This window comes from Schistocerca cancellata, unplaced genomic scaffold (genome assembly GCF_023864275.1).
Source record: "Schistocerca cancellata isolate TAMUIC-IGC-003103 unplaced genomic scaffold, iqSchCanc2.1 HiC_scaffold_316, whole genome shotgun sequence".
Taxonomy (NCBI): Eukaryota; Metazoa; Arthropoda; class Insecta; order Orthoptera; family Acrididae; genus Schistocerca; species Schistocerca cancellata.
Genome location: NW_026046334.1, coordinates 1 through 8,209, shown reverse-complemented (window position 1 = coordinate 8,209; position 8,209 = coordinate 1). Strand labels below are relative to the sequence as shown.

The following is an 8,209-nucleotide window of genomic DNA, read 5'->3' as shown; positions in this document are numbered from 1 at the left end:
TAACTGAGCGCAGAACGAACTTTCACTGAAGAATCTGCCCTTTAATGCACATCAGGGCGAATATGAAATTTCTAGTATGAAGTACCCACTGACGATCCAAAGGCGTTTCAGTATGTATGCGTCGGTCCCACCGGGGCAGTGCCTAAGTATTGTAAAGTGAAGGTCGACAGTTTGAGCCTCACAGGAAGTATTTCATTGGCTTCCCACGAGTGCGTAATGTACAGCGTGGCTGTTGCTAGGAAACGGCCTTATTTGCCGTTCGTTAATATCTAGTTTTCTTTGCATCAATGTGAAAATGTTACTATTACTAAATACAGTTTTGCTAGTTACAGTTCAAACTGGAAACGACGGAAGAAAGCGGTCCAACGCGCCACATTGGCTCCCGAAAGGGAGGGTGCGTTTCCTACGCCACGTCTGACATTGTGTCTTAAATATTCTAAAACTGACATAATTACATCCTACCAAAAAAGAAACAGATTTCGCAGCGAGGTTCTTGAGATAGAGATGGAAGTCACTGGAGCGAATGCCTCGCACGTCAGATTGGCCGAGCGGTCTAAGGCGCCAGATTTAAGCTCTGGTTCCCGTAAGGGAGCTTGGGTTCGAACCCCACATCTGACAAAGCATTTTGAACATTCTGAAACTAACGTACTCCCTTCATCTTATAGAACAAGTAAATTACGCAGAAACACGCCATGCAGATTTTACTAGAGACGACAGTGACAGCGGTGCAGGCGTCGCACGTCCGATAGCCCGAGCGGTCGGAAAGAAATAGCGGAACATACTTTTCCTGTGTCGAGGTTTAGCTCTTCTCACGGACGTTTCCGTTGTCGTTGTGTTGTGGCTCTGGGTTCCAAGCGACAGCGAGAAAACCTCAACAGCAACACATACGTGTTTAAATGAATCGTAGGGCCTTAATAAAGATAGATGAAACGGTGGTTCAGGTACTGGAGTTCTGAAGCGGCCGTATTGCGTGGGCAGTAAGCTCACTAAGTTAGTGTGTCATGCTAATAACGGGAAGGCTGTGGGTTACGTCCCACCAAGGGCTATTCCATATTGCTTCCCTAAAAGGCAGCGCGAGAGACTGCCAGGCAAATCTCAAGTGATCTGTACAAGGACTAAGATGTCCACACGTCTGGAAACGTTCTCGCCGACTTCTGTGCCACGCTGACGACACGGGTTCTCGTCCGATCACCGAAGTTAAGCAGCATTTTTGCGTGCTTAGTACACGGCTCGGTGACTAACTAGGATGTCTGCGTGCTGTTGGATTCTTTAATTTTGCCTTTTCCCTTAGTTTTCGGTGTTGCTGCGCGGTAATGATACGGTCCAGCACGCTGACCCGTCTCTTGCCTCTCGGTACCCAAATTCGCGAAGCTGCGGCCACAGTCAAATGAAAGGGTCCGTTGTGTGTTTGTCGAGTTGGTCTCTCCCAGTCGATTCTAGCGCCTGTCCTCTACATATACGCCCATTTGCAAGCGTCAGCTTTCGCGTCAGCCGAGCAAAGTCGAGACAAGTCGACACATGGGGACACACGATGCTGTGAATCGCAATCCGCACTAGCCTACGCGGAGCGCGACGAGGGGCGAAGGAAAACCATTCGTAACACGACAGTTCGGAAACTCGACGATCGCGAGCGTTGAAAACACTCTCCTGAGTAAAGGAGACAACTTCCGTGCGGTGTCCGGGTTTCGAACCCGGACCAGCTACTTGGGAAGCATCCATGCTGACCGACACACCACCACCGCCCTCTGCTACGCGCTGCTTGCGCCGTGATGTGTCGCCTTCCCTCCTGGCGCCAGAGGCCGAAGGCAATCTCGCTGTAGGCGCTCAACGCCGAGTGGAAGGCGAGCACATCTGAACCCGTTTTGCTGGTGCTGCTAGGGCGATATACTGTAACTGAGCGCAGAACGAACTTTCACTGAAGAATCTGCCCTTTAATGCACATCAGGGCGAATATGAAATTTCTAGTATGAAGTACCCACTGACGATCCAAAGGCGTTTCAGTATGTATGCGTCGGTCCCACCGGGGCAGTGCCTAAGTATTGTAAAGTGAAGGTCGACAGTTTGAGCCTCACAGGAAGTATTTCATTGGCTTCCCACGAGTGCGTAATGTACAGCGTGGCTGTTGCTAGGAAACGGCCTTATTTGCCGTTCGTTAATATCTAGTTTTCTTTGCATCAATGTGAAAATGTTACTATTACTAAATACAGTTTTGCTAGTTACAGTTCAAACTGGAAACGACGGAAGAAAGCGGTCCAACGCGCCACATTGGCTCCCGAAAGGGAGGGTGCGTTCCCTACGCCACGTCTGACATTGTGTCTTAAATATTCTAAAACTGACATAATTACATCCTACCAAAAAAGAAACAGATTTCGCAGCGAGGTTCTTGAGATAGAGATGGAAGTCACTGGAGCGAATGCCTCGCACGTCAGATTGGCCGAGCGGTCTAAGGCGCCAGATTTAAGCTCTGGTTCCCGTAAGGGAACTTGGGTTCGAACCCCACATCTGACAAAGCATTTTGAACATTCTGAAACTAACGTACTCCCTTCATCTTATAGAACAAGTAAATTACGCAGAAACACGCCATGCAGATTTTACTAGAGACGACAGTGACAGCGGTGCAGGCGTCGCACGTCCGATAGCCCGAGCGGTCGGAAAGAAATAGCGGAACATACTTTTCCTGTGTCGAGGTTTAGCTCTTCTCACGGACGTTTCCGTTGTCGTTGTGTTGTGGCTCTGGGTTCCAAGCGACAGCGAGAAAACCTCAACAGCAACACATACGTGTTTAAATGAATCGTAGGGCCTTAATAAAGATAGATGAAACGGTGGTTCAGGTACTGGAGTTCTGAAGCGGCCGTATTGCGTGGGCAGTAAGCTCACTAAGTTAGTGTGTCATGCTAATAACGGGAAGGCTGTGGGTTACGTCCCACCAAGGGCTATTCCATATTGCTTCCCTAAAAGGCAGCGCGAGAGACTGCCAGGCAAATCTCAAGTGATCTGTACAAGGACTAAGATGTCCACACGTCTGGAAACGTTCTCGCCGACTTCTGTGCCACGCTGACGACACGGGTTCTCGTCCGATCACCGAAGTTAAGCAGCATTTTTGCGTGCTTAGTACACGGCTCGGTGACTAACTAGGATGTCTGCGTGCTGTTGGATTCTTTAATTTTGCCTTTTCCCTTAGTTTTCGGTGTTGCTGCGCGGTAATGATACGGTCCAGCACGCTGACCCGTCTCTTGCCTCTCGGTACCCAAATTCGCGAAGCTGCGGCCACAGTCAAATGAAAGGGTCCGTTGTGTGTTTGTCGAGTTGGTCTCTCCCAGTCGATTCTAGCGCCTGTCCTCTACATATACGCCCATTTGCAAGCGTCAGCTTTCGCGTCAGCCGAGCAAAGTCGAGACAAGTCGACACATGGGGACACACGATGCTGTGAATCGCAATCCGCACTAGCCTACGCGGAGCGCGACGAGGGGCGAAGGAAAACCATTCGTAACACGACAGTTCGGAAACTCGACGATCGCGAGCGTTGAAAACACTCTCCTGAGTAAAGGAGACAACTTCCGTGCGGTGTCCGGGTTTCGAACCCGGACCAGCTACTTGGGAAGCATCCATGCTGACCGACACACCACCACCGCCCTCTGCTACGCGCTGCTTGCGCCGTGATGTGTCGCCTTCCCTCCTGGCGCCAGAGGCCGAAGGCAATCTCGCTGTAGGCGCTCAACGCCGAGTGGAAGGCGAGCACATCTGAACCCGTTTTGCTGGTGCTGCTAGGGCGATATACTGTAACTGAGCGCAGAACGAACTTTCACTGAAGAATCTGCCCTTTAATGCACATCAGGGCGAATATGAAATTTCTAGTATGAAGTACCCACTGACGATCCAAAGGCGTTTCAGTATGTATGCGTCGGTCCCACCGGGGCAGTGCCTAAGTATTGTAAAGTGAAGGTCGACAGTTTGAGCCTCACAGGAAGTATTTCATTGGCTTCCCACGAGTGCGTAATGTACAGCGTGGCTGTTGCTAGGAAACGGCCTTATTTGCCGTTCGTTAATATCTAGTTTTCTTTGCATCAATGTGAAAATGTTACTATTACTAAATACAGTTTTGCTAGTTACAGTTCAAACTGGAAACGACGGAAGAAAGCGGTCCAACGCGCCACATTGGCTCCCGAAAGGGAGGGTGCGTTTCCTACGCCACGTCTGACATTGTGTCTTAAATATTCTAAAACTGACATAATTACATCCTACCAAAAAAGAAACAGATTTCGCAGCGAGGTTCTTGAGATAGAGATGGAAGTCACTGGAGCGAATGCCTCGCACGTCAGATTGGCCGAGCGGTCTAAGGCGCCAGATTTAAGCTCTGGTTCCCGTAAGGGAGCTTGGGTTCGAACCCCACATCTGACAAAGCATTTTGAACATTCTGAAACTAACGTACTCCCTTCATCTTATAGAACAAGTAAATTACGCAGAAACACGCCATGCAGATTTTACTAGAGACGACAGTGACAGCGGTGCAGGCGTCGCACGTCCGATAGCCCGAGCGGTCGGAAAGAAATAGCGGAACATACTTTTCCTGTGTCGAGGTTTAGCTCTTCTCACGGACGTTTCCGTTGTCGTTGTGTTGTGGCTCTGGGTTCCAAGCGACAGCGAGAAAACCTCAACAGCAACACATACGTGTTTAAATGAATCGTAGGGCCTTAATAAAGATAGATGAAACGGTGGTTCAGGTACTGGAGTTCTGAAGCGGCCGTATTGCGTGGGCAGTAAGCTCACTAAGTTAGTGTGTCATGCTAATAACGGGAAGGCTGTGGGTTACGTCCCACCAAGGGCTATTCCATATTGCTTCCCTAAAAGGCAGCGCGAGAGACTGCCAGGCAAATCTCAAGTGATCTGTACAAGGACTAAGATGTCCACACGTCTGGAAACGTTCTCGCCGACTTCTGTGCCACGCTGACGACACGGGTTCTCGTCCGATCACCGAAGGTAAGCAGCATTTTTGCGTGCTTAGTACACGGCTCGGTGACTAACTAGGATGTCTGCGTGCTGTTGGATTCTTTAATTTTGCCTTTTCCCTTAGTTTTCGGTGTTGCTGCGCGGTAATGATACGGTCCAGCACGCTGACCCGTCTCTTGCCTCTCGGTACCCAAATTCGCGAAGCTGCGGCCACAGTCAAATGAAAGGGTCCGTTGTGTGTTTGTCGAGTTGGTCTCTCCCAGTCGATTCTAGCGCCTGTCCTCTACATATACGCCCATTTGCAAGCGTCAGCTTTCGCGTCAGCCGAGCAAAGTCGAGACAAGTCGACACATGGGGACACACGATGCTGTGAATCGCAATCCGCACTAGCCTACGCGGAGCGCGACGAGGGGCGAAGGAAAACCATTCGTAACACGACAGTTCGGAAACTCGACGATCGCGAGCGTGAAAACACTCTCCTGAGTAAAGGAGACAACTTCCGTGCGGTGTCCGGGTTTCGAACCCGGACCAGCTACTTGGGAAGCATCCATGCTGACCGACACACCACCACCGCCCTCTGCTACGCGCTGCTTGCGCCGTGATGTGTCGCCTTCCCTCCTGGCGCCAGAGGCCGAAGGCAATCTCGCTGTAGGCGCTCAACGCCGAGTGGAAGGCGAGCACATCTGAACCCGTTTTGCTGGTGCTGCTAGGGCGATATACTGTAACTGAGCGCAGAACGAACTTTCACTGAAGAATCTGCCCTTTAATGCACATCAGGGCGAATATGAAATTTCTAGTATGAAGTACCCACTGACGATCCAAAGGCGTTTCAGTATGTATGCGTCGGTCCCACCGGGGCAGTGCCTAAGTATTGTAAAGTGAAGGTCGACAGTTTGAGCCTCACAGGAAGTATTTCATTGGCTTCCCACGAGTGCGTAATGTACAGCGTGGCTGTTGCTAGGAAACGGCCTTATTTGCCGTTCGTTAATATCTAGTTTTCTTTGCATCAATGTGAAAATGTTACTATTACTAAATACAGTTTTGCTAGTTACAGTTCAAACTGGAAACGACGGAAGAAAGCGGTCCAACGCGCCACATTGGCTCCCGAAAGGGAGGGTGCGTTTCCTACGCCACGTCTGACATTGTGTCTTAAATATTCTAAAACTGACATAATTACATCCTACCAAAAAAGAAACAGATTTCGCAGCGAGGTTCTTGAGATAGAGATGGAAGTCACTGGAGCGAATGCCTCGCACGTCAGATTGGCCGAGCGGTCTAAGGCGCCAGATTTAAGCTCTGGTTCCCGTAAGGGAGCTTGGGTTCGAACCCCACATCTGACAAAGCATTTTGAACATTCTGAAACTAACGTACTCCCTTCATCTTATAGAACAAGTAAATTACGCAGAAACACGCCATGCAGATTTTACTAGAGACGACAGTGACAGCGGTGCAGGCGTCGCACGTCCGATAGCCCGAGCGGTCGGAAAGAAATAGCGGAACATACTTTTCCTGTGTCGAGGTTTAGCTCTTCTCACGGACGTTTCCGTTGTCGTTGTGTTGTGGCTCTGGGTTCCAAGCGACAGCGAGAAAACCTCAACAGCAACACATACGTGTTTAAATGAATCGTAGGGCCTTAATAAAGATAGATGAAACGGTGGTTCAGGTACTGGAGTTCTGAAGCGGCCGTATTGCGTGGGCAGTAAGCTCACTAAGTTAGTGTGTCATGCTAATAACGGGAAGGCTGTGGGTTACGTCCCACCAAGGGCTATTCCATATTGCTTCCCTAAAAGGCAGCGCGAGAGACTGCCAGGCAAATCTCAAGTGATCTGTACAAGGACTAAGATGTCCCACACGTCTGGAAACGTTCTCGCCGACTTCTGTGCCACGCTGACGACACGGGTTCTCGTCCGATCACCGAAGTTAAGCAGCATTTTTGCGTGCTTAGTACACGGCTCGGTGACTAACTAGGATGTCTGCGTGCTGTTGGATTCTTTAATTTTGCCTTTTCCCTTAGTTTTCGGTGTTGCTGCGCGGTAATGATACGGTCCAGCACGCTGACCCGTCTCTTGCCTCTCGGTACCCAAATTCGCGAAGCTGCGGCCACAGTCAAATGAAAGGGTCCGTTGTGTGTTTGTCGAGTTGGTCTCTCCAGTCGATTCTAGCGCCTGTCCTCTACATATACGCCCATTTGCAAGCGTCAGCTTTCGCGTCAGCCGAGCAAAGTCGAGACAAGTCGACACATGGGGACACACGATGCTGTGAATCGCAATCCGCACTAGCCTACGCGGAGCGCGACGAGGGGCGAAGGAAAACCATTCGTAACACGACAGTTCGGAAACTCGACGATCGCGAGCGTTGAAAACACTCTCCTGAGTAAAGGAGACAACTTCCGTGCGGTGTCCGGGTTTCGAACCCGGACCAGCTACTTGGGAAGCATCCATGCTGACCGACACACCACCACCGCCCTCTGCTACGCGCTGCTTGCGCCGTGATGTGTCGCCTTCCCTCCTGGCGCCAGAGGCCGAAGGCAATCTCGCTGTAGGCGCTCAACGCCGAGTGGAAGGCGAGCACATCTGAACCCGTTTTGCTGGTGCTGCTAGGGGCGATATACTGTAACTGAGCGCAGAACGAACTTTCACTGAAGAATCTGCCCTTTAATGCACATCAGGGCGAATATGAAATTTCTAGTATGAAGTACCCACTGACGATCCAAAGGCGTTTCAGTATGTATGCGTCGGTCCCACCGGGGCAGTGCCTAAGTATTGTAAAGTGAAGGTCGACAGTTTGAGCCTCACAGGAAGTATTTCATTGGCTTCCCACGAGTGCGTAATGTACAGCGTGGCTGTTGCTAGGAAACGGCCTTATTTGCCGTTCGTTAATATCTAGTTTTCTTTGCATCAATGTGAAAATGTTACTATTACTAAATACAGTTTTGCTAGTTACAGTTCAAACTGGAAACGACGGAAGAAAGCGGTCCAACGCGCCACATTGGCTCCCGAAAGGGAGGGTGCGTTTCCTACGCCACGTCTGACATTGTGTCTTAAATATTCTAAAACTGACATAATTACATCCTACCAAAAAAGAAACAGATTTCGCAGCGAGGTTCTTGAGATAGAGATGGAAGTCACTGGAGCGAATGCCTCGCACGTCAGATTGGCCGAGCGGTCTAAGGCGCCAGATTTAAGCTCTGGTTCCCGTAAGGGAGCTTGGGTTCGAACCCCACATCTGACAAAGCATTTTGAACATTCTGAAACTAACGTAC

At 50.1% G+C, this 8,209-nt stretch overlaps 5 non-coding genes across 5 annotated transcripts; all 5 read left to right on the top strand.

Annotated features, from left to right (window-relative positions):
• The first annotated feature begins 534 nt into the window (after positions 1–534).
• Trnal-uaa (transfer RNA leucine (anticodon UAA)) lies at positions 535–618 on the top strand. The gene has a single exon. It is a non-coding gene; the product is annotated as a tRNA-Leu (tRNA).
• Positions 619–2,424: 1,806 nt separating this feature from the next.
• Positions 2,425–2,508, top strand: Trnal-uaa (transfer RNA leucine (anticodon UAA)). The gene has a single exon. It is a non-coding gene; the product is annotated as a tRNA-Leu (tRNA).
• Positions 2,509–4,314: 1,806 nt separating this feature from the next.
• On the top strand, positions 4,315–4,398 carry Trnal-uaa (transfer RNA leucine (anticodon UAA)). Its single transcript has one exon. It is a non-coding gene; the product is annotated as a tRNA-Leu (tRNA).
• Positions 4,399–6,203: 1,805 nt separating this feature from the next.
• Positions 6,204–6,287, top strand: Trnal-uaa (transfer RNA leucine (anticodon UAA)). The gene has a single exon. It is a non-coding gene; the product is annotated as a tRNA-Leu (tRNA).
• A 1,807-nt stretch (positions 6,288–8,094) lies between these two features.
• Positions 8,095–8,178, top strand: Trnal-uaa (transfer RNA leucine (anticodon UAA)). The gene has a single exon. It is a non-coding gene; the product is annotated as a tRNA-Leu (tRNA).
• Positions 8,179–8,209: the final 31 nt, after the last annotated feature.